Source organism: Mesoplodon densirostris, chromosome 6 (assembly GCF_025265405.1).
Source record: "Mesoplodon densirostris isolate mMesDen1 chromosome 6, mMesDen1 primary haplotype, whole genome shotgun sequence".
NCBI classification, from domain to species: Eukaryota; Metazoa; Chordata; class Mammalia; order Artiodactyla; family Ziphiidae; genus Mesoplodon; species Mesoplodon densirostris.
Genome location: NC_082666.1, coordinates 90,261,338 through 90,287,874, shown reverse-complemented (window position 1 = coordinate 90,287,874; position 26,537 = coordinate 90,261,338). Strand labels below are relative to the sequence as shown.

The window sequence follows — 26,537 nt, the reverse complement described above, 5'->3', positions numbered from 1 at the left end:
AAACCACTTCTCCAATTTGTCAAGGTCATATTATGGTCATGTTGAATTTTGATCTTGACAAAGTATTAATCAGTCTTATCAACTAAAGAGAACTGTAAATGACTAAATCCACATGCTTTTCTATCATCCTAGACTTGATGAAAATATTAAATAGCCTCTGGCCCAGGATTGATCTCTATATATAAAACTTCTGTCCAGGGGCTTCCCTGGTGGTGCAGTGGTTGAGAATCTGCCTGCTAATGCAGGGGACACGGGTTCGAGCCCTGGTCTGGGAGGATCCCACATGCCGCGGAGCAACTAGGCCCGTGAGCCACGACTACTGAGCCTGCGCGTCTGGAGCCTGTGCTCCTCAACAAGAGGCCGCGATAGTGAGAGGCCCGCGCACCACGATGAAGAGTGGCCCCTGCTTGCCACAACTAGAGAAAGCCCTCACACAGAAATGAAGACGCAACACAGCAAAAATAAATAAATTAATTAATAAAAATTCCTACCCCCAACATCTTAAAAAAAAAAAAACAACTTCTGTCCACTTTGGTTGAGGAGGAACTAGAAATGAGTTTCATTGTTCTACCTACTTTGTTTCCAATAAATAGGTCTCTGGTGCTGATCTATTTTTATAAATTTGTGAATGATTCAATTTGTAATATTATTATAATATTAATAGTTAATGTCTGATTTCAAGTCGTGGATGAAAAAATGCTAACATCAATGAAAACTACTACTTGCCCTAATAGATTAATAATAGTAAGAACAGTTAAAGTAGATTTTAAATCTACTGTCATGTTTATTTACTTTCCTGAATTGTTCCCACTGTGCCACTTCCTTACTTTCTGAATATGACAGGTGCATGCATGACGTCCTCCTCTAGATGCTGTGCCATTAAGAAATCTCACTGATTATAATAGGTGATCATCTATGATGGATAATAAGATAAATATGCTTGTGCATTTTCAATCACAAATCCATGTCTTGCACACTGAAATGATTTTACTTGTTGCTTGATCATGGGGACTTCTTCCTCTGAATAAATAAGACTTGACTTTGCCTCTTTATGTAGTCATCTGTTCACAGTTCTGCCTCTCTCCAGTAGACTGTGTCTCCTTAAAGACAAATGAATATTCATTCATCTTTGATCCCCTTTGCTTAGCATGCATAGTAATTGTTCAACAAATATTTGTTTAATAAGTTAAACACCAATATGCCGTGAAGTAGGAAAATCTGGAGATGTGAGTGGTCAAGATGGGGGGTGTGATTAAAGGACCCCTCTGAATTCTAAGACCAACACACTTAGGAGGCAATGCATGAATAATTAACGGGGCTGACTACTTGACAACTAGTATGTATTCAACTTTCAAATTCTATATTATAAGCATCCCTGAGTGTAATTTGAAATGGATAGACAGGAATTTTTATTTTATTTTTTCTAATGAGGAAGCAGTGTAGGTCTCTATTCTCATGGCCTCTGTTGCTTCCTATGAATACTTCTCCAGTATCTTGACATAATCATTTTCAGGAAGCCAAGAGAGTCCAAAAGAAAATGACAAACAACAGAAATTGCTTTCATTTTCTAGTGTTTGGAAAAACATAAAAATAGGTTTAAGTTTTTCAAACATACTTAGATTTCATGAGATTTTACTTGGTTTATAATCAATATGATAAGATGCATATATATGTATATAGAATCATCATTCATTTTAAATTGGAAATAATGTGTATCCCCATGGCTGATTTGCAAACTGTCAATAATAAGAACCAAGCTTATGTCCTCCTAAGTCTTTTGTAGCCCCATTTTAACACATTTTCTGAAAGTTATTTCACTTCAACCACTCTAGGTACTTTCTAAAAAAACAATAGATGACTTTTTAAAATTTTCATTTCAAAATGAAAATATTAAAATATGCTACAAATTGGTGCAATAATGGAAGCTACAACTTACCATGTAAGTTTGTTTGTAATTGAGCAAAATATGTTCCAATAATTTTTGCATTGTATTTGTCTTTCTCTCTGTAATTACTAACCCTTTTTCTTTCACTATGGAATGTGAATTTTGATTTCTCAGCTTCAAATTTGCCTTTAAATACATTTCTACCCTTATTTTTCTTCCATCTGGAAGCTAAGTTTTCAAGAGAAAATTTGTTGCCACAAATATTGAATGTCTTCATATTAGGAATAATTCTAATGCAACTACTTTGTATTTGGAAATGTGCCACTGTGTTTAGGAAGGCTAAACACATACTTTTGGGTAAGTTCAAAAAAGATTACTCTAATGATTCAACCAAATATATTTCAAGCATGTTGATAAGAAATTTCAAACTAATTGTGTGTGATAGCCATCAATTAAAGACGTAAAATGAATGCCTGCTATTTTAAAACATAGTTAAGCCAAGGAAAAGCTGTGCATAACTAGCATGTTCTGTAAAGATAATTGGCTCACTAACTAAATTCTAACAGCCCATTCACATTTCTAGATTTTAATTGAAGAATGGATAGAAATGGTAAGGTGAGCTCATTGCCCAATACACATAAGCATGTGACAATTTTAATTTCTGCAGAGATGCCCATATTGTATGAAATCTTATTAATATTGTGGTGGAATACAGTGAATCATGCTGTGAAAGAAGCACATATTTGTTGTACATGTGTTCACACACACATACACACACACACACAAACACACAGATACACACACATTTCTTTCCTCTATTCTCATTTCAGTCCCATTTTTCCTTTTCTTAGATAACTGGTATCATGAATTGAATATAAATACTTTGAATCCATGCTTGAACTTTTTACTATATGCAAATGAATCCATGAAAAACACATGATTGCTTTGAGTTTTAAAAATTTGTATACATGTCATCATGCCAAATATGTAATCTTAAAAATCATTTATCATGTATATAATTAATTATTTCAAGCAAAGTATTGCATTTCATCTTAAAAATAGTTTATATATGTCTTTTGTAAGCAGCATAAACTGGAATTTTTAAATTTACTTTTATTGTCTCTGTGATCAAATGTATTGTGATTATTGATCTATTTCTCCTTTATTTTTCCATGTTTTATCCCTCCCGGTACTAACTTCATTTAAACACATTTTTCATTCTCTTTTTATGGTCTACCTTTTTATGAATCATATATGAAGTATTCATTTTTAGTGTTTTCTGAAAATTTTGACATATATTTCTAACTTTAAAAAGTCTAAAACTAATTATCTCATCTTCCTCCTAAGCGGTTCATGGACCCCTCAAATTCTAAATCTCATCTCCAGTATTTCAGTATATTATCTAGTGTTTTAGTTTTACTTTGTACATACCCCCATTGGCTATTATTTTCTACACTCAACCGTTATTCAGATTCATTCCAACATTACAAATTTCTTTGCTGGTCACTGTTCAGTGCACCTTCCTACTTCTTTTTATGCTTATTTTCTTTCTTACTGAAGAACATTCTTTGTACAATGGTCTCCAATCTTGCCTAAAACACATGAGAATTATGTGAGAACTTTTTAAAGCTCCCATTATTGAAACACCGCCTAGATCACTTTGGTTAAAAAAAAAAAATCTCCAAGTATTGGCTTCAGGCATCAGAATATTTTTTAATGCCTTCAGACAATTCCAATAGCTGTTGCTACTGCTTTAAGTCATTTTTTGTTGTTGTTGTTACAGTTTGTGGGTGTTAATTCCTCTTTGTCTATGAATGAAAATTTCTTTACTTCTCGTTCTTGAGTAGTTTTTTAAAATGAGGTGTAGAATTTTAATTTGGACAGCTATATGTGCTCAGTACTTTGAAGACATTATTCTATTGTTTTCCAGCATCTACCTGTTTTCTGATAAGACAACAGATATTTAAAGCCAGCCCTCAAAAACAAGGCTTATTATTTCCAGGGCCCCCTTGAATTTCTTGGTTTCAACTCCTCCTCACTATTCTAATGTTGAATTTGTTTTTTCTCCTTAAATCCTGAGACTGGGGATCCCCCCATTTTTTGTAAGCTTGTTCATTTTCTTTTTATGTGTTGCTACATGTAAAAGCAACATATAAAAGAAAACACAAGTATAACAAACTGTGTGTTCAGATTGGAAGAAAGGATTCTCAATATCAGTTCAGCCTATCCTATTGACTGAAAGCATTTACCTTGTTTCTTTTACAACTAACTTGAATATTATGAGTCTTACATCTAATATACAGTACTCTTCACCCTTCTTGGAACGTCTATGCTCAATAAGGACATTAGTTGATTTGTCACTAATATTGCTTTCCCTACATGTGAGTGCATTCAGAGTTCTATCCTGTCCCATATACATAGCATAATCTTATATTTTGTATCTAACTGGCATCAGTTTTCCTTTTTTTTTTTTGATTTACTTTTAAGGTTTACTTTTAGCAGGACTGTACTGAAACATTCTTACACCTTAATAGATCTAATTGTCTGGACTTAAAATAATAGATTTTTGTATCACAGGGGCATTTGTCTGTACAGATACTGATTTCTGTTCTCTGCACATGTTTTCATGTTATATGCCCAGTGTAATATGAAGCGAGTTAATTTATTGTGTTGCATATAGTAAAGAATCCAGCAGAATAATGTTATTTAGGGTTTTTTTTCATTATTTCTATGAATAACAACAACATCAACCATAATAGTAATAGAAAAGATAATTTCTACCTATAGCAAGTCTCAGTTTATTCTTAAATGCAGTAGAAGGCCCTTCACACTCTATTTGTCAGCTTGGCTTCAGGTTTTCATACTGTTGACTAGAAGACAGATAAAGGGGATTATGGACAGAACTGAGCCTGGTTTCCGCTAATCTCCAACTTGAATTATTTCAAGGGTTGCAAAATACGATTCAAGTATTTCACAGGCCTTTATAACCTTTGTCATCTGTCTGGTATATGTGCCATCATGGGTGGATTTGGAACTGACATTTTATATCTCTGATCTCAACTGTATGAATATTTGTTTAGACTGACTACCAACATAGAACACAGACATTCTCTTCTGATGTATGGATGATAGAATAGTCCTTAACTGGGCCCGTAAGGATGGGGCAGGCACAAACTAACAGAGGGCAATGAGGCAAATTTTCAATGAACTCAGATTTTATATTTTCCTTTAGGTAAAAGAGTGGTTGCTTCTATACCAAAAAACTATTTCTTATAATTTGGGTTACATTAAAAATATCTCATATATACAACCATTTATCTGAATCTATAATAGTGACTTGGTTTTCTCAAATACATTATATATGGAGTCCTTTAGACTGGAATTAAATTAATCATGGTTGTGTTTTTTTTTTTCTATAGACTTCCCAGCTATTTTCCCCTAGGAAAACTCTCTTAAATAATCAAGAGAAATAGTTTAGGCAACATTATGTAAATCATCACCTTTATTAGATGAATTAATATTCTTGAAGTTATAGCTCATTTCATGGAAATCAGATTAACCTGATGTTATGGGCATTGTCATTTATCAGTAAGTTATTTGTTAATATGCTCAGTATGTGACATAAAATATGTAACTTTAATAAGAGAATGGATCACCTCAAATAATTTAGCAAATCTTGAAAATGATAAGGATTAAAATTGTGGATGTATAAAGGACACAGAAGCTTGGAGAACTTTAAAACCATCTATTTCTCTCCTGTTTCCCTCAGACAAGGAAATGAAGGCTGACACTTTAGCATGGTTTGGAAATCCTTCTAAAAATTATCTGACTTTCTCTTAGAATTAAAAAGTAATTTAAAGTTTTAAGAACTGCAGAACTGATCACATGAATTACCATAATTTAGTCAAGAATTTTTTTAATATCCACCTTTTGACAAACATTGTACATATATATACCAGGTTGTAGAGATGAATAAAATCATCCTTAGTCTCAAATAACTGAAAGAAAAATCCCCCAATATTAGTGAATACTGAGGAACTAAGGATGATGCTATGAGAAAATTTTTATAGTGTGAAATTTATTAAGTTAAATAAAATATTGTGCTTTTGAGATTAGAATGACTTGGTTTTGTTCTAATGATACTGATGATAGACAGTGGTTGTATTTTGCAGAAGTTTTATGGGAGCAAAATAAAAACTTGATAATGTGATATAAATTTGGTCCCCCAAGGCGATTTTTATTGTTATTTCTATTGGTGTTGTTAATGAGAGAAATTTCTGTGAGCTATTAGAAAAAAAAATGTGGATATCAATATCTAATCTAAAAGAAGGACAAAATAATGGATAATTAGAGAATATATATAACCAGTAAATTAAAAATATACTCACATGCTAAGGAAGCACAGTGGTGGAAGTTTTGCTCATCATAAAGCTTTAACAGTGAGTAGAAGGTATCTTGGTGTCTTGGGTGTGGGAAGATATGCTAACAACCAGTGATAGATCCGTTGTAAAATTTGGAACTGTTTCTTTGGTATTAAATTTCACTTAAGACCTGTGCTTCTGGACAGGATGGAGTAATAGGAACTGGATTTACTCTCCTGGCTTAAACTGCTAAAAGTAAAAATATATATATATATTAAACAATACTTTTAGACATTGAACAACAGCACAAGACAACGGTTGTATAAAGCTGTTAATTATAATGATAACCCATAAAAACCAGTGGCATAACGTTTTGTGTAATACAGGTAAATGTTGGTGTTTGAACAAGTCCCTGGTCACCTGTGAAAAATAAAGGTGGATTCTCTTTTCATATTTATTAACAAAATGAATTTCATAGGGATGCAGTATTTAAATATGTTAAATACTACAATTACTAGAAGAAAACATTTTTGTTTTATTTAATAAAAGTTAATTTTTAAAATTTTTTATATTTTTATGTGTTGCATTTATTGCTTTAAGATTATACAAATATGTTTTGATATAATTTAATACATGCAGCATCAACTAGAGTATTCAATACACAGAGTATTCAATGGGTATAGGCTTAGTAGTGGGACCAAATTAGCCCTAGACTAAATTGTTTCACTTGCAGCCTAATAAGGCTTACAAGGAAGCTTCAAAATGATCAAACTATTTCTTAACTACCTCTTTGAGCAAAGTTACAAATATTTAAAAAAATACAAATACGCCCTGCAACCAGTAAAGTAAAATTCACAATATCTGACATGCAATCTAGAATTACTAGGGATGCAAAGACGAAGGAAAATATAACCCATAACAAGGAGAAAAATTAATTAATGAAAACAGACTGAAAAATGGTACAATCAGTAAACAAAGACATTCAAACAGTTATTATAACTAATTTTCATAGGTTCAAAAAGTTTAAAGGAAAGCATCAACATCTTAAATAGACATATAGAGGATATAAAAATAACCCAAATTGAGTTCCTAGAGATGAAAAATATAGTTTCTGAGATGAAAAATAAACTGGATGGGATTAAAAGAGATGAGGCAATGCAGAAGCAAAGATTGACCTCCCTGCAAAAGCAAAATTTTGTTATTATAATCTGTCCCACTGAGTAGTCCAAATATAAAGTCTGAAATGCAAAATGCCAGCTTGGTCATCTTTTTCCATTTCAAGTTTGCTTTACCCTTTCTGGTTTGTGCTTCCAAAAATAATTAAAGTATAAAATTATGAAAATTGTATTCAATGGTATTAAAATTAAGCATCTATCCATTTTATGGATTGCCCTGCATAATGCAAATATCTAAAATCTAAATATTATGTGTATATATACATATATGTATACATACATATATGTATATATATCTCACTAGCCGAATGAAAAGAAAATATGAAAGTACAACACAAGTTGTGGAGGAATATAGTAAAGGAAAGTAAAATGATAGTATTTTTGTTTTTAGATATAGTTGCCCTACGCAGTGGAAAAATGATATATGGATTAGCATATTTTATTTTCTGAGAAGCATGAATCAATTTAAAAGATGAAAGGGCAGATGAATTTAAAGAATCATTAATTTAAATACATAATCAGTCTTCAATTTTTTTGTTACTGACAACATCCCCTTTAAGATTTTCAAAATGCTGAAAGGTGGGATTCCAAGATTTTTAGTTGCTATAGAAGCAATTATTAGCAAATCCTTTCTTCTAATCTCATTACAGAAAATAGTGCCCTTTGTGCCCAGAGAACTCCCATTAGAACAGATAGCTAGTGGGAAGCAGCCACATAGCACAGGGAGATCAGCTGGGTGCTTTGTGACCACCTAGAGGGGTGGGATAGGGAGGGTGGGAGGGAGGGAGATGCAAGAGGGAAGTGATATGGGAACATGTGTATATGTATAACTGATTCACTTTGTTATAAAGCAGAAACTAACACACCATTGTAAAGCAAGTATACTCCAATAAAGATGTTAAAAAAAAAAAAAGGAACTACATTTCGGAGCAGCTCAGAACATAGGGTGTACCACTCTGGAGCTATCCTACATTTCCTGTGTCTGATTAAATATTGTGTATATATGCTATGTATTTATATCTCCATCTAAATATACATCTATATCTCCTAAAATACTCTCTCACATATAATGAAGTCACAGTTTCCAGATAGTTGTTCTGGTAGTCATTAGACAAAGTATAGTCTCATTTATTTAAAAAATGTGAAATGAGAGAAATGTATGAAAAACTTGATCCATCTTCTGACTGAATTTGTGGTATTGGTACCTTCAGAAGAGGAAATAGTTAATTTATTGTAAATTATTTTATTCCTCATTTATTAGAGAGGAAATTTATAAACTGAAACTGTTAGGGCTTAAAGGGTTTTTTTCCAGAAGATAATATCTGTGGTTCTCACCTTACACTGAGCAGTATATCACTAGTAAACAATCAGACAAATATGTACATTATTAAGTTATTTTATTTTCACCTGGCTTTTTAATACTATCATCTGATATACATCATATTAATTGACACTGCAATTTCTTCCTTGATTTGTATATTTTTTTCTACACTTTGCATTCCAACTTCCACGTATCTGATTTACTCATCCCTGTGATGGTCTTCATCTTCAGACATCTTGCTGTCTGGGCTGTTCAACCCTGTGACAGTAAAAGCACACTCACTAGGGACTAGGAGTTTGAGAAGGACTTAGAAAATTGTTTGGAACCTGAAAAAAATGGCTCCAGAATATGAAAACAAATCTGCAAAATTGAGATCAAAACTTGTGTAATTAATATTTTCAACTAATATTACTACAACAGCAATGTTACTCAGCTTTCATATAGTTATCTATAAATTATATTGGATATGTGACTTGGGCACATTTTAATGCATTTGATAACATTTAGGGTAAAGCTTCTAAAAGGGCAATTGCCTAGGACTGAGGAAGGTTTAAAAATGGCCCTGCACAGAATGAACTAGAAGTGACTTCAATGGGAGGCTGAGGCAGAAATGCTGGACCCGGAGAGTTACAGGGCAGGCGTACATTGGAGAGAGCTTTCCTATATAGGAGAGCCAAGAATTTGTTACTTATTGAGTGGGGAGCATGAAGGTAGTGGACCCTATAATGAGAATCCTAGGATTGCTCATAGATTTCTAACTTGGATAAATGACAGGACGGTACTCTTTGGTGAATACTAAAGGAACAGCAACAGCAGCAAAAGTCTAAGAATGGAACTTTAACATATCACAATGCCACCTTTAAAGTAAATTTGGCATTCTTCTCCTTTTTGAATGAATGAAAATATATTAATTAAAGACATACACATTCACACACCTGCTAATATCTGCTCTTCTGCAATCGTGTTTTCTGTATAGTGTCTAAATATCTATTCCAGTTGAAGTAGTGCTTAAACACTTCAATATGCCTCTTTCCATCCAAAAAGAAAAACTGTCTATGACTGTTTCAACGTATTTTAAATATATGTATAATCATTGCCAACTTGTCTGCTTTGCAGATTCTAGTTTCCTATACAATATTTAATATCTCCCTTTATTGAAAATGTCATTGCTCAGTATTATGATTGTTTTTCATTTTTATTATATGTCTGAATATTAGAATTGTTGATTAATCTCTTTATTAATGGAATAATCTCCGCACAATGTTAAATATTCTTCTTCTCTACCATTATTATATGTTATTTTAAAGATTTTCCATACAGTTACTTTAAATGGGATTTTCAGATTTTTCAGGCTTTTTGAAGTCAGTAGGATAGGCTCCAGTGAGTAAAAGAAATGCTGAAGAACAACAATATGAATTAAACAAATTTAAGTAGTTAAGAAAGCACTAATCTAGTCATTGAGAAATGTATACTAATATTTACATAGTATGTATATATAAATCAATAGTTTCTAAATGAGATAATCTACTGAACAAAATATCTTAAAATATGAATGAAAAGATGTTGTAAAATCTCTATATGATTAAAGTACAAAAATTTTTATAAGCTTGTAATATAAATAATAATTGCATTTTTGTTTGGGAGACAAGTTGTTATCTGGGAAACCTCAAGACATTTTGTAGATTATTGAAATCACCTTACTATCAATCTTGAGCATTTCTCCTATCAACTCTATAATTAGTATTGGAAATTAGCATGATGACTCTATTTCACTATCAGGAACATTGAAGAAACTATTTCAAGTGCTAAACATTGGTTTTAACAAATAAAAAACAATTCATCTGAAGAGGATATTACAATGAGCTGAGGAATTAAAAGATCTCAAAGTAGAGAAATTTCACTGACTGCAGTATAAACAACTTGAGGGTAGAGAGTGTCTGTTTTTCCTGTTTGCCCTCCAAATTTGGGAACAGTTTTATATGCATGGTGCAGGGTAATAAGCAAATGTTTAACAAATGAAAAGTACTGAATTCATTACCTTGTGGTACAAATTAGGATTTCTTTTGTACTGTAACAAGAAGATTTTAACTTCAGCATTATGAATTATTAATGTCTTTATCTGATTCCCAGTTCTGTGTCAACCAAACTTATTTGAGTGATAATTAGAGGACTTCATGTTTAACCTATCTTCTAGGATTTCACTTTTGCATATCTGTTAATTCATAATTTTGACATTTTTATAGCACAACCAAAGACTATAAAAACACATAGAGCAAGCACTTGCCAAAGAACTCTAAATAAAACACATCTCATATATGAAATTAGATCCATGCTTGGTTATACTTCTAAGTGCTTCATCTAAAGAGAGACGTGCAACACTGCTGCATGAATTAATCACCTAGGGTGACTTTTAAACCTACCAACAGCTGGCCCCTCTATCATATCTGATTTTATTCAATAGTCTAAGTGATAATAATTTTTGGATCAAGAACTTTATTTTACTGGTTGTAAAGGTGGGCACATGCACACGCACACAATCCCCAGTGCTTTTAAAAATTGTGGGACAGAATTAATCATAACTATTGAGTTTAAATGCCATTTATCAACTTATTAAAGTGCAAGCATGCAGGGAAAATAAGCTACAGACAAGACTTTCATTTTTCAATTTATTTTTTAAAAGTCTTGTAGAAATCTTTATGAAATTAACACAAAATGGTGGTACCAAAAATCTTTTTGCTTTGTTTATTCCCTAGTCTGTGGCAATGTAAAGAGTGGAAGTTAACCTGGAATTTAAGTTAAGGAAAGCTATATTGTATTAAGTTTAGCCAAAATTCTCTAACTTGCCATATTTTTTCAAATAAATAAACTTTCTATTCTCTTCCCTCTCTCCTCATCTCCCTTAAGGTATGTCAACTCTAACCCCACCCCCCCCATACACACACCTTGTTGCCTCTGATATTATCTCCTCTACTAGAGGCGCTTTTGTACTTATTGCTACACAATAGTTCAACAATAAAATGTGATAAATGCAGGCAAAGGTGTTTCAAGAAAGAAGGTAAATGTCCTTACACATTTTCAACATAGAAACAAAAAGTTTACAAAACAGCAAAATTTAAAAAAAAATAGTTATAAATAAAGTTTGCAGATAATGTTGTCATCCCTCTTAAAAGAAGAGGGATAAGGCACAGAAGAAATGTAGTGTTGAGGACAATGAAAATCAGCAGTTATTGCAATCTATTTATGCTGCATTCAATGGATTTAGAAGACAGAGGCTTGAGTGCTGTCGTTATTGTTTGCCATTTGATGGTGGGCAAAATATTTAATTTCATTGGGTTTGTCTTTCTATGCCTCTAAAATGTGGATTCCCAGGCTAAGAAAATATTTCAAATCTTTTCTAGGTCTAAAAGTCACAGACCTTAGTGTACCCTTTATAAAGACCACATTTTCACAAAAGATAGCATTCTTGTAAAACACCTTTATAGAAAGAAAAAGCTATATTTAGAAAGCCCACTCAGTGTCCAAGATTTTCTGAAGTCGTACTGCTGTTTGTAACCAGGTGTAGGCCAGTAGGACAACACATTTGCTTTAATAACTGTCCAGATTTCTTGGAGTTAAAGATAAGTTTTTCATTATTGTAAGTGTTGACCTAAGAAATTATTGAAAATAAGAATTGTTCTAATTTACTTCTTGAATTGCCCAGTTCTTACATGGCCTGACATGAAAGGCGATTTAAAAGATTGCATTTAAGTTTGGACATATAGCCTTCATCCTGCTGTTTCATCACAGACCTCTTACAAGATAAACACGTGCAACCATTTTGAGTTTCTGAATGGGAGTGCTCCTTATAGTATTTTCCCCTTATAAATTTCTTGCCAACTTACTCCAATTTGAATGCAAGTAGAAATTTATAAATTTCTCCAAGAACTTATTTTTATGAATCTTACTGATTTTGTTTTAATACTGAGGACTTTATCAAATTCATAGACATTTGATAGAATAAAAAGCAAAAGCATAATTAGGAAAAATCCAAAAACCTCAAATAGAAAATAAGATGCTATATTGTTAGTAACAGAAATTAGCACAAATAGACTGAAAAACTGACCACCATTGTAAACTGAGCTTTTAACTATGGGAGTTAAAAGGAAAAGGAGGATTACTCCTCTTTTTTTGCCTTCTTTTAACAATCTCGAAAATTAAAGAAAGATTGTAATGACAATAAAAATAATTTATTTCCCAAACCATTTGAGAGTAGTTGCTAACACAATGCAATGTCTCCCCCAAATCCTCTAGTATTTCCTACAAACATGTATCCAAATATAATCATGAAAATAAGGAAATTAACACTGACACATGACCACAGAGCTACTAATCCTCAGACCCCTTTCAAGTTTTGTCAATTATCCCCATCATGTCCTTCATAATAAAAGGATCAGCCCAGTGTCACATGTTGCATCTAGCTGTCCTGTCTCTTTAGTTCTTTAATCTGGAAAATTTTCTCAGGCTTCCCTTGAATCTCATGAACTAGAAAGTTTTAAAGAATATGGATCAGTTATTTTGTAGGATTTAGCTGTTTGTATTTGTCTCATGATTATTCAGGATATGTGTAGTTGGCAGGAATAACACAGTGGTGAAGCTCTGTTCTTCTCACTGCTTCCTATCAAACAATTTTGGCAAACTTTTAACTTGTAACCTTACTGGAATATCATGTTACTCATTTGATTAAGGTGTATCACCCAGTCTTCTCCATTGTAAAGTTATTTTTTTCTCCTTCATTATTAATAATTTTTGTGGTAAGGCACTTTGTAATTATGTAAATATCCTGTTCCTCATCAAACATAATTTACTCAATTTAATTATTTAAATCAGTATGAACTCATAGACTCCTATTTTATTCAATTGACTATAATACGTTTCTGCCATTATTTATTTTGAGGCTGAGATTGTTCAAGATTTGTCCAGTGGAAACCCCTTCAATTTGGCTTCTATATCCTTTGATGTTTCCCAATTATTCTGTGATATCTCCCTTCTTTTTTTTTTAACATCTTTATTGGAGTATACTTGTTTTACAATGGTGTGTTAGTTTCTGCTTTATAACAAAGTGAATCAGTTATACATGTATCCTCATATCTCTTCCCTCTTGCATCACTCTCCTTCCCACCCTCCCAATCCCACCCCTCTAGATCACAAAGCACCGAACTGATCTCCCTGTGCTATGCGGCTGCTTCCCACTAGCTATCTATTTTACGTTTGCTAGTGTATATATGTCCATGCCACTCTCTCAGTTTGTCACAGCTTATCCTTCCCCCTCCCCATATCCTTAAGTCCATTCTGTAGTAGGTCTGTGTCTTTATTCCCGTCTTACCCCCAGGTTCTTCATGACTTTTTTTTTTTTAGATTCCATATATATGTGTTAGCATACGGTATTTGTCTTTCTCTTTCTGACTTACTTCACTCTGTATGACAGACTCTAGGTCCATCCACCTCACTACAAATAACTCAATTTCGCTTCTTTTTATGGCTGATCCCTTACTTCTTGAAACAATAATATGTTCTAGGGTCATCTTATATTTTCCCTGTAGTGGTTCTAGAATCAGCCATTTCTCCAAAGAGCTTTAGTTCCTTCAGTTGGAGAGCTGTATTTAGAAACCAAGATCTGGACACTAGGTGTATTCATTGCTCTTGGGAAGCAGTGGTCCCAGGTACTCTCAATAGGCAGAGCTAGGGGATTTATGTACATATATACATACACACATATGAAAACACATATTCATAACCATTTACACATATTCACAAACACATTCATTAACATATGCATACATATAGTCTATGTTTTTTTTCTATAATGTCTCTATATTGAAAATCATGTGCTCACATTAACATCCTCCATTCCCTTTCAACACCCTTTCATTCTAGTTTTTGCCCTTTTCATATTTTAACTCCCTCCACAGATATTAAAATAACACTGATTACCATATTCTTAATATCCTTAATTATTTGATCAATCTTCCTGTATTTAAGTAAATTCTTGTAGCTGCCACTTTCCCATCCACACATTTTCTCCACCTGGCATGGGTTAGGACAATCTGTACAGAGTGGTTGCCAAGGCCACTTCCTCATGTGGATGCCCTTTCACACGAATCAGACTTCAGCAGTCAACTCCAGGCTCCCTTATGCAGACATCCTCTCCCCTTTCTCAGACTCTGAGACCCAATGCCAAGTCATTTGGTTCCTTGAATGCCCACCTCCCCCATGCTGACAAAGTGTTATTTTACCTCACTTAATGGACTAATTTGTTCAAGAAGGGAAGGGATCACAACACTATAAAGCAGTTATACTCCAATAAAGATATAAAAAAAAGGGAAGGGACAAGGAAGGGGATGAAGAAAGGGAGGTGGACAGGGATGAACAGGTATCTTTCCTTTCTAAACAATATTTGAAGAGGCCCTTCATTTAGAAGTTGCAAAGACATTATGAAGTATCAGCTGAAGAACTGAAACAATGACATATATTTACACATCTGTATCCCTACATCTATGACACACAATGTACACCTAATTTTATAGCAACCAAAATATAATTTAACAAAACTTATGATGCTTAGCCATACACTTTAATACTCAGCAACTTAAAAAAATGTGCAGTGCCATTTGGCTGTTAACTATCATCCATTTATATGAATGGATTTGTAAAACTCCTAGCCAAGAGTGCTTGGGATAGTGTCTCTACTGGTCCTTACTGGATCCTCTTCTTCTTTTGTCACTCTTTTCAGTCATTTTTTGATTCTCGATTGTATCTCATTGGTGACTTGCATGACCATTGGTAATCATATCTGGGCAAATACCCCAGCTTGGTGTCTCTCAAAGGGCTGACTGAAAACCACCTGCAACAGAATCAACTGTGGTACTAGATAAAATTCAGGTCCACAGGCCCTGTTCTGATTTCCTGCTCAGAAGCTCTTTAGAGAGTAATGAGTATTTGGAAAATACCTTAGCTAATTCTCACACATTAACACTGAAACCATGGTGGAGTTTGCATGTCCACAATTCCTCAAAGTTCGTGGTTTAAAATACATAGGTCTCACCAACTACAGTTCTTTTATTTTAGCTTCATCAATTCACATTTGTTATTTAACCAACTTGGAAATTGCCAGATGTGTGAATAGCCGCCAAAGTAAAATGTATCTAAGCTTCTGCAAAAATGTCTTCTACCAAATGTCTCTACAAAATGAAATGTAAATACCTTCTAAGATCTTGCTTGGAGGAATCTTACAGATTTTTAAAATCTTCCAGGTTTTAGGGAATAGCAAGTGCAAAGGCCCTGATGTTGGGAAAGCCACTGCAGAAAGAAAATCTGGATGTGTGTGTGAGAGAATAGTAGTAGTAAACAAACTTGGAGAGTAGGGCAGAAGAAATACTGAATAAAGCATGTGGGACAGGTAAAAAGTTTAATTTTTATTCTAAAGTGATGGGAACAGGTTTTGGAAAATAATGTGATATGATTCATGTTTTTTTGTGATTATTCTGGCTATTGTATTGGTTATAGACTATAAGGATTGGGGCAAGAGGGGAGGAAGCAAGGAGGTTGTGGAAGAGGCTGCCTATTGCATTAGATGAGGCAAGCAATGATGGCTTGGAGTAAGTAAAGACGGCAAGAGTAAGGTGAGAGGTAAGTGGATTCAGGATGTATTTTCAAGTTAGACTGGCAAGAATTTCTGATGGACTGGACACAGGAATTGTGGGAAAGTGAGAGTTTAAGGATGAATCTAACATTTTTGGCCTGAGCAACTGGATGAGTTATGGAGCCAGGAAAAACGGGAGTGCAATGGATGGATCAAAGCAAAATATTTAGTTTTATTTGCTAAGTTTGAAATGTCTATTATGCATAGATTGGAGATATTTAGTGGGAAATTGGAATTAGGAGTCTGGAGGTTAGGTGAGTGCTTAGGGCTAGAAGTACGAATTGGGGAGTCATAAGTCATCTTCCCATTAAAGTAAGGGGACTAGATTAAAACTCATGAGTAGTTAAGGTAGATGGAGAGTGAAGGGGGCCAGGAATGAGCCTTAGGACATTCTAAAAGACGTTGATGTATGGGAGGCATCACCAAGGGAGACTGCCAAGGAATGGTGAGTGAGGAGGGGAGAAATCTAGGAGAGGATGTTGTCCTGGTAGCCAGTGAAACAAAATATTCATTCTGGAAATTATGAGGTTCATTTCCCAAAGTTTCTTGAATTGATGATCATTTGAAACTTGGTATTTTAAAAAGAGCTTTAGCAAAAAGAAAAGAGAATAATTTTCTATCATGAGTGATTGATTGCAGTAGCATGGGGAATGGTAAAGTTGTGAAAAGGGAATCAAGAATCTATGTAAAAGACAATTTTAAACAAAAGTATTCATTTAAAAAACAAGTACACAATATTTAGACATTATATTTTGTCTTTGTGTCAACAGCAGCTACAGCATGCTGTAAGTGAAAGATGAAGGATTACAGTTTAATATCAAATCAGGGGAAAAGGTGAAATAGTTGAATTCTTTGTAGATTTTTAATAGATTTCAAACCTCTATTGGTTTTGAATAATGTCATATTTCAAACATAATTTTCTAAATAATCATAACAATTTTAGAATCAGAATAAACCTTATATAACCTTATATAAAACTTATTTAAATGCACATATAGTTCATTTTTATGGGTAAAACTAGGACTCTGGTTTTATGATTACCAGTACTATTTCTTATTGCAACACACTGTTTAAATGTATAGATGATTGAAAAAAAGAGCATACCAGTGATCTCTTAAATGTTTTACAAAATATTAAGTAATTAAAATTAGGGGAAATAAAGCTCATGAGGATTAAATTACAGGAAGAGTTTATAAGAGGGCAAACAAGTAGGAGATGTTTTTCCACACAGATAAATATGATGTTTTAGTAGAAAATGACCAAAACTGCATTTATAAGGTCATGATACTAGCTAAATGAAATAAAGACAACCATCATGTAAATAACATATAATTTTGAAGGTGAATTTTGAATATGGAGACTGATACAGATTAACATCTGATTATAATAAAAATCAGACAGGCAGGGTAACAAGGTCTTCTTCATCCAATCACAGCTTATCAGGAATAAGGGAACCTCTTGATACTTTGGTATGTGCCATTTTAGGACAATGAACTTGGTACAAAGTGAACACTTGATACAAGAAATAGTTTAGAAACATAAATATGATTCAAGAAATTCATGGATGGTGAAAGCTATGTTGGATTATTTCAAAAAGTTAGGGATGACTAGGTTAAGTAACTTCTCTTTTTAATAACAGAATAACTGTCACATGAAAGATCTCACTATGCCATTGACAAAGATAAAATCCCGGGACACCATGGCTTCACAGTCTAATAGTCTAGAGATACAATGTCCAGTATAGTGTCCATTAGTCACAAGTGGCTATTAAATACTTGAAATGTGGGCAAGTTTGACTTAGGAACTGAAATTTTAATCTTATTGAACTTACATTTAAAAATTTAAAAACACATGTGACTAATGGCTGTAGTTTTTGACAGCACTAAGAACATTTCCATTATCATGGAAAGTTCTATTGACCAGAGCTGACCCATAACCTTTTTACTTAATTTTACATTTTTTCCTCTTTGCTAAGAAAATCCTCTCTCTTCCTAAAAAACAATATTAGCAAGATGGCTAGATATAAGCTCAAGATGCAAAAATCTATTGGATTTCTATAATCCAGGAACAAAGAGAGAGCTTAAAAATTATTTAAAATGGAAAAAAAACTACCTAGGAATAAATCTAAATAAAAATGTGCAAGACATTTATGGAGAAAATGAAACCTTATTGAAAGATATTAAAGAAGTCTTAAATAAATGGAGAGGTACATCTTGTTTATGGATTGAAAAGATTCATCATAATGGTGTAAGTTTTCCCCAACTTAATTTATATAGTCAATACAATTACAATAAAAATACTTAATAGAGGTTTTACAGGATTGACAATTCTGAAATTTATGTGAATGGTCAAGAACAGCTCAGACACACCTTAAAAATCCATTCATTCCAAAAGGGTCCTGGAAAACTTAATTATTCATAAGAAAACAAAGAAATTGGATAATACAGACAACTCGATTGTAAGTGCATTAATGGCTTGAATATAAAACAAAGATACACTAGAACTTTCAGAAGAAAATATACTATATCTGGGTAGCATTAAACTAGGGAAGGACATTTTAAGTAGAACAAAAAGACACTAAGCTAAAAGATAAATTTGATTTCATTAAAATTGAGAGCCGCTATTTATCACAAGACAACATTAAAAAAGTTAGAAGGTATGAAATAACTTATTTGTGTCATATATAGCTGACCAAAGATTATCTGCTTGTATTTAAAAAACAATACAAATAAGTAAGAAAACGATAAACAGTAGAAAAATGGACAAAAGATATTCTCTGGACTTCACAGAATAGGAAACATAGGCAACTATTAAACAAATGAAAGGATTCTCAGCCTATCAGTAATTAGGGAAATACAAATTAAAATTGTTATGGACTGAATTGTGTTCCCTAAAATTCGTATGTTGATGCCCCATCTCCCAATGTGGCTGTTTGGAGACAGGGACTTTAAAAACATAATTATGGGGCCTCCCTGGTGGCGCAAGTGGTTGAGAGTCCGCCTGCCGATGCAGGGGATATGGGTTCGTGCCCCGGTCTGGGAGGATCCCATATGCCGCGGAGCGGCTGGGCCCGTGAGCCATGGCCGCTGAGCCTGCGCGTCCGGAGCCTGTGCTCCGCAACGGGGGAGGCCACAACAGTGAGAGGCCCGCATACCGCAAAAAAAAATAATAATAATAAAATAAAAATAAAAAAATAAAAAATAAAAACATAATTATGGTTAAATGAGGTCATAATGGTGGGGCCCTAACTGATATGACTGGTGTCCTTGTAAGAAGAGAAAGAGAAAAGAGGGATGTATACACACAGAGAAAAGGCCATGTGAGGACATAGCAAGAAAGCAGTGGTCATCTGCAAGTCAAGGAAAGAGGCCTCAGGAGGACCCAAAACTGCCAACATCTTGAGCCTGGACTTCCAGCCTCCAGAACTGTGAGAAGATAAATCTCTTGTTTTTTAAGCCACTGAATCTGAGGTATTTTGCTAGGGCAACCTGAGTAGACTAATACAAGGAACTAAAGACTAGAATGGCCATTCTAACTAGTGAAGCTATAGGGCAAAAGGGCTGAAAATTGATTCCATAACTTTGGAAAACATTTTGACATGAATTTTTAAAGTTGAATATTTGAATTCCCTACACCTCAGCAATTCTACTCTTAGTATGTCTACTCTTTTACTTATGTTAAATCTTGCACATGTGTACCAGGAAACATTAAAATAAATGTTCATGGAAGTACTGTCCGTAATAGGCCCCAAACAACCCAAATATCATTAATAGAATAATAAACACATTTTCTTGTATTTATACAATAAAATATTATACAGTAGTACAAATGAATGAACACTAGTTAAAGTAAAGTGGATGAACCTTAGAAACATAATGTTGAGTAAAAAAAGCAAGCACAGAAGACTAAAGTATGATATCAATTTTATAAATCTCAATAATAAGCAAAATCAGATAAAAATTATGTGGATGTTGAACATAAAGCCAAGATCAGAGTGATTTCTTTGGTGAAAGCAGGAAGGTGGGATCAGGGTAGAGAACAGAGAGAAGACTCAGCAGTTTTGATTCTAGTTCTTAGTTTTGGTGGTGTGTTTGCAGGAGTTTTTATTATTTCTCATAACTTACATACAATTAAATATATTCTTTTGTATATTATCTAATAATATTTAAAAAATCAAAATCCATTATATACCAAAGATAACCCCTAGACATTAATTATAGAGAGTCCACTTTGAAACAACATACATAGTTACTCATAAATCTTCTGTAGTTGAAAGCTTTTAGCTATGAAATTCTTCCCCCTTCATATGAGGACTTTATGTTCCATAATGAAGGAAAATTGTTCCTACTTTAGGACAATTTGCCTTCTTTATTTAAGTGATACTAGTCCTTTGGCTGCCTAGAAATTTTAAAAACAACTGATAACTACATCTACTGCCTGCAAGAGAATAAAGGAAAAGGAGCATAGGAGGCAATCTCATACATTATTGATAAACACATACAAAGACAATATTGGTACAAAGCTATTTCTCCATATAGCAACTCTGAATTTTATTAATACATATATATATATATCAAACATTAATAAAAGAATAAAATCCAATATGAGTACATTTGCTCTTTTTTTGCAATTAGTTCCAGGATTCTATTTTAGATTATTACTTCATATCTGTGAGAGTTGGGTGTGTGTTTGTGTGTTTGGTTTTGTGGAAGTTGCATTGTGCTAAAGTTTACATTTCTTTCTTGAATTAAATGGCTTTTGTTATCCCTTGGGAATACTGAAGAGAGCAACAACAGATTACTACCTACCGGTGGAAAAGTATAAATAGCAATTTTAGCTGCTAGTGATTCTGAAATTGCCCTTAACTTTGTCCTTCTAAAAATGCTCCAAGAATTACGTTTTGCAAATCCACAGATTTACTATCCATATTCAAGTCATTTACGTGGACAAAGAATGTAGCCTGTGGAATCAGTACAAAGGATGTTAAGCCATCAGCCACTGAAGCCACCCCCAATGTGGCACCCTGAGGGGAGTCAGGATGGAGAAAACAGGATACTGGCCCTAGATAAGTAAAGTGCATATCAAGGGAATGATTTCCATGAGACCAGATTCTTGCATCTCACCATATATAGAAAAGTACTAAATTTATTAACTTAAGATGTCTAGTTTCTTTAATTAACAGTAATCTTTTGATGTTCCAACTACCTGGGTTTTTTTTTTTTTTTTTTTTGCAAGAACCCCTAAATATCCTGTGCCCTCCCTTACCTCTTCGGAACAGTCCCTCAGAGCTATCTGAGAGGCTGTCTCCTGATTTAAGTCCTCAGTATGTCCTCCAAATAAAACATAATTCTCTACTTTTAGGTTGTGCATTTTTTTTGTCAACATTTAATTGTATGGCTCACGTAGGTACTATGCCTAGATGTAATGGGATGAGCTGTAAATTATTAAAAATAGATAAATTCTGTCAGCTCTACCACTAGCTGAGATCAGGCTTTCATCTCTGGATACTTCTGTCATAGACCATGGTAGATATGGGGTCTGTGTTGGTCTTAAAATTATTCTTAGAATTGTGGGAACTCATTCATTCTTTCAGTAAATTTTATTGCTTATATTCTATGTGTCAGTTACAGTGCTGAGTCTTGAAATATAGAAGTCAACACACGAAAATACAAGGATAAAACACATTTTCTACCATATTAACTTTTTTCATTCATTAATTCATCCCTAAATCATTCAACACGCATCTTCTTATTGAATACTGATGAGGGGTCAAATGCTATGCTAAACACTGAGTATATAACTGCAAATGAGATGGATAGGCCCTGATTTTGATGTCACTACTATCTTTTGTCCTTCCATATAATGGGACAGCTTCATTATTCCCTTTACCCTAAGTTTTTATCACAAATTGCTAATGAAAATAAAACTGTTAGTGGAGTTTCAACATGCATAGGTAAATGAGAACACAGAACTCCCCTTTCGCATGCCCCATTCTTCTCCTTCTAACTCCCTATGTGAACTCACTTTGTGCCAAGACCAAGAATTTGTGCCCCAATAAGAACCAAGCTGATTCCCTCACACTGACTGGGGCTATTGCTCACTTAGAAGACTTGATGTTTAATTTTGATAAGCAACTAGAAGACCATGGAGACAACATATAAAAATGATTTGTCTTGGGAGAATATACTAAAAAGGGTTAATGTGCTGTTCCACATGTCTAACCTCCTGGGATTAAACCACAGGCACCAAGATCACCAAGTGTACTTGGCAACAATGAGCTAAAAATGAAAAAAAAAAAGCATCATACTGTTATTGTATTCATTTTCCCCCAAGGCACTCTCTGATAAACACCACAACCTCTAAGGGAATTGAGAACAGCTTCCTTGTGGGGTAGGTTAGATATGCATCTTTTTCCAAGCAGTTATATCATATCCAGCTATCAGCACACCTTACTTAAGGTGATTGTAATGTATGAGATTAAATGTTCCTACCTGATTGGAAACCTTCTTGTCCTCAATTCATTGGCTATACTGGATTATTTTTCTTGGGTCAGACCTTCAGACTTCTACCAGAAATCGTTCCTTTGGGGAAACCAGACCTTCCCAGAAACTCAGGAAACTGAAATGGAGACAGCAAGAGAGAAGGAAATTATTTGGACATATAGACCTCAATTGTTTGGTTTTAAGTAAACGTCCAAGCAAACATCTTCTAAATGGTATAATAACTTTAGGGAAATTCACGGTTTAGAAGTTTGTGTACTCATAAACTGAACATATTATGATAAAAGTACAGGTTGCATTTTGTGTCTTCAACTCAAGCAAAGACTTCAAAAAAGGCCCAGTTATCCTTTGTTCATTAAGACACAAAGAGAGGGCAAAAAGGGCAAGTTTCTAAGTCTTTTTCTTTAAAATTTACTTCCTTCCTTTAGCCTTCATCAAGATCTTCAGGAAATTAACTTTACTAAAGTTAATTATTCATAAAATAAACATACGAACCTGCAGAAAACTATTTCACAGAGACCTGTAATGTACAATATCCATCGCATACATGCACCATGAGCTTGTCTTTTCTAGCACTGGCATACACAAAACTCTGTGTGTGTGTGTGTGTGTGCACATGTGTGTCTTTTTTTTGTGATGGAGCCATAGGGAGAAAATAAATCTATTGGCTGCAATTCAGTGATGTAGAAAGATTTAAGGGTAAAGGAAAAGGCTACATCAAGTGAAGCAATAAAGTCATGAGGTTGTGCTTCCATAATAATAACAATAGCAGTCTTCTGTAACCAAGGGAGCAGGCTCCTCAAATTATAGTCACACCTGTTAGACCATCTGCCCATAAATTTCACACTATCATTAATGGAAAACAAATGGCACTGTCTCTCCTTCCCTTTATCCATTGGCTATTCTCATATAAATGATTTTTCTCTTCAAGGTCGTGCTCTTTCCTATCTGTTTAAAAATATTAGGATTTAGGAGGGGTGATACATAATGTGCCATGCCTTGGTACTTGTACCAGTGATGGCTCTGTAAGGAGCACTGGATTGTTAGGAGGCTATAAATTGAATTCCCCTAGAAGCAGAACCTGAGGCAATAATTTGAATGCAAACTGTTCATCTGGGAGGTGCTTCCAGAAAACTCAGAAGTGGAGTGGGAATTGAGAATGGAAGCATGGAAGGAAGCCAACAGAGGTGCATTACTGAAAATTACTCCTGCAGGGAACTGCTGCCAGTACTTCAGGGGAGTTCTGTGAAACTCTATAGAACATGTCTCAGAGTTATCCCAAGAATTGGTGAGAAACTTGAAGTACTTATCTTCCAGTCCCCTCTGTCCTTGGTTGAAAGCTACACCCAGATACATTAACTCCTGTACATTTCTGGCCTGCCCTAAGGTGGATAATTGCAGGTGGTAGCATGAGTCTATCAGCATATACTGGAATGATGAGTGCTGGGGAGATATGAGTGGAGCATTGAAACCATCTAATACAGTTGGGGCAGGAGATATTAATTATTGGCTTGCAAGTCCAAATGGGTAACCTTAAATCCCTGGGTTAATGGTTTTACTTTGAGGTACTTAAGCATGATGTATGAGTAAAAATTTCCTCTATTAAATCAAGTTGAAGATCCTAAGTCCCTAATCTTCTGGAAAACTGTGGGTATCTTTTTAACAGATTTTTGAAAAGTAACATGATTAAGATTTCAAACTGACCATTCATTCATTCACTCATTCAACAAACATTTATTGAACACCTAAAGTATGCCGTGGGTTAAACTAGACACCAGTGTTACTGTTACTAAAATCATTATCGTGCCACCTAGAAGTCAATGTATTGTGACACTCAAATAAGAAAATCCATAGTTACCGTAAAAATTATTACAGAGTGATATAGGAAGACACAGTAAGACCTTAATTCATGTTGCGGAGAGTAGTATATGGGGGATATCAGTAGGGCTTCCTGTAGAAGGCAATTGAAATGGATATGTAACATGAAGGAAGGGTGAATTTTTGAGGAAAAGAGAAGATAAATTCATGTTTGCCAGAAAATGAATGGTTAAGGGTCAGTCCAGAAAGGAGTTCCATTCATAATCAGTATAAGAAATGTCACTGCGGCTTCCCTGGTGGCGCAGTGGTTGAGAGTCTGCCTGCCGATGCTGGGGACACGGGTTCGTGCCCCGGTCCGGGAAGATCCCACATGCCACGGAGCAGCTGGGCCCGTGAGCCATGGCTGCTGAGCCTGCGCATCCGGAGCCTGTGCTCTGCAACTGGAGAGGCCACAACAGGGAGAGGCCCGCATACTGCAAAAAAAAAAAAAAGAAAGAAAGAAATGCTCACTGGAGTGTAAGAAAAGAAGACAATGGAGAGGGTGGTAGAAGCCAGACCATGAATGGTCCATGTATGTATAGTAAGTGCTATAGTGTAGTCTTTGTGTTCCCCTCCAAATTTATACGTTGAAATCTTAATTTCCGGAGGTGATAGTATTAGTAGGTGGGGCCTTTGGGAAATGATTATGGTATTAGTGCTCTTATAAAAGAGACGCCACAGAGCTCCTGAAGCTCTTCTGCCATGTGAGGTTACAATGAGAAGTCTGTAACTCAAAAGAGGGCCCTCATCTGACCATACTGGCACCCTATTCTTGCACTTGCAGCCCCCAGAACTGTAAGAAAAAAATGCCTGTTGTTTATGAGCCACCCAACCTGCACCATAATCTTACAGCAGCCCAAAAGGACAAAGAGAGTTTGGATGTGAGATTTTACTCCAAGAAAGATGGGAATCCATTGAAGGATTTTAACTGGTAATTTAGAAGAGAGAAAAGTTTCATAACACAATCAGGTATTTTTATAAGAAAAATTTGTTTCATTTTCAGAAAGATCACTCTGGAAATACTGTGACTAGATTTTTGGAGAAGGGTGATGGCAGTCCCAGATATAGAAAGATGAGTTAGTAGTCCATTAATGTAAGTCAAACAAGAAAGTGGATATAGAAAGTGTGAATTTGTGGCTGAACGTTCTTTTCTTTTAGCACTTGAAAAATGTTATGTCAATGCTTCTGACTCCAGAGTTTTAGACAAGAAATATGCTGTCATTGGAATTGGTGTTTCTCAATAAGTAATGCATTGTTTCCGCCTGTCCACTTTCAAGATTTTTTTTGTCTCTACTTTTCAGAAGTTTAATTATGACACGTCTTGGCAAGGATATCTTTGCGTTTTTCCTCTTTGGGTTTGCTCAGATTCTTGAATTTGTGTTTATGTCTTCTAAAAAATTGGGAACTTTTTAGTCATGAGTTCTTTGAATACTTTGTTAGTCCTACTTGCTCTCTGTTTTCATTCTGGAACTTTGATGATATGAATGTTAGTGCTTTTGTTACTGTTTACACGTTCTTGAGATCCTGTTCTTTCTCCCGTCTCTATCCCTCAGTCTATTTTTCTCTGTACATGTGGTGGATTGTATTGATCTCTTCTAAGTTCATGATTCTATGCTTTGTAATCTCCACTCTACTCTTGAGCAAAGTTTTTTGATTGTTGTATTTTTCAGTTCTACTGTTCTCATTTGTTTTTATTGTTGTAACATCTAGTTCTTTGTTTACATTTTCTATTTTTCCCATTTCTGTCAAGGAACACATAT

The 26,537-nt window shown here is 34.4% G+C and overlaps 1 long non-coding RNA gene across 1 annotated transcript; it reads right to left on the bottom strand.

Moving 5' to 3' along the window:
- Positions 1–1,056: 1,056 nt before the first annotated feature.
- LOC132492566 (uncharacterized) lies at positions 1,057–23,010 on the bottom strand. Its single transcript, XR_009532831.1, has 3 exons — positions 22,912–23,010; positions 6,274–6,495; positions 1,057–1,100 (listed from the first exon to the last, which is right to left on the bottom strand). It is a non-coding gene; the product is annotated as an uncharacterized LOC132492566 (long non-coding RNA).
- Positions 23,011–26,537: the final 3,527 nt, after the last annotated feature.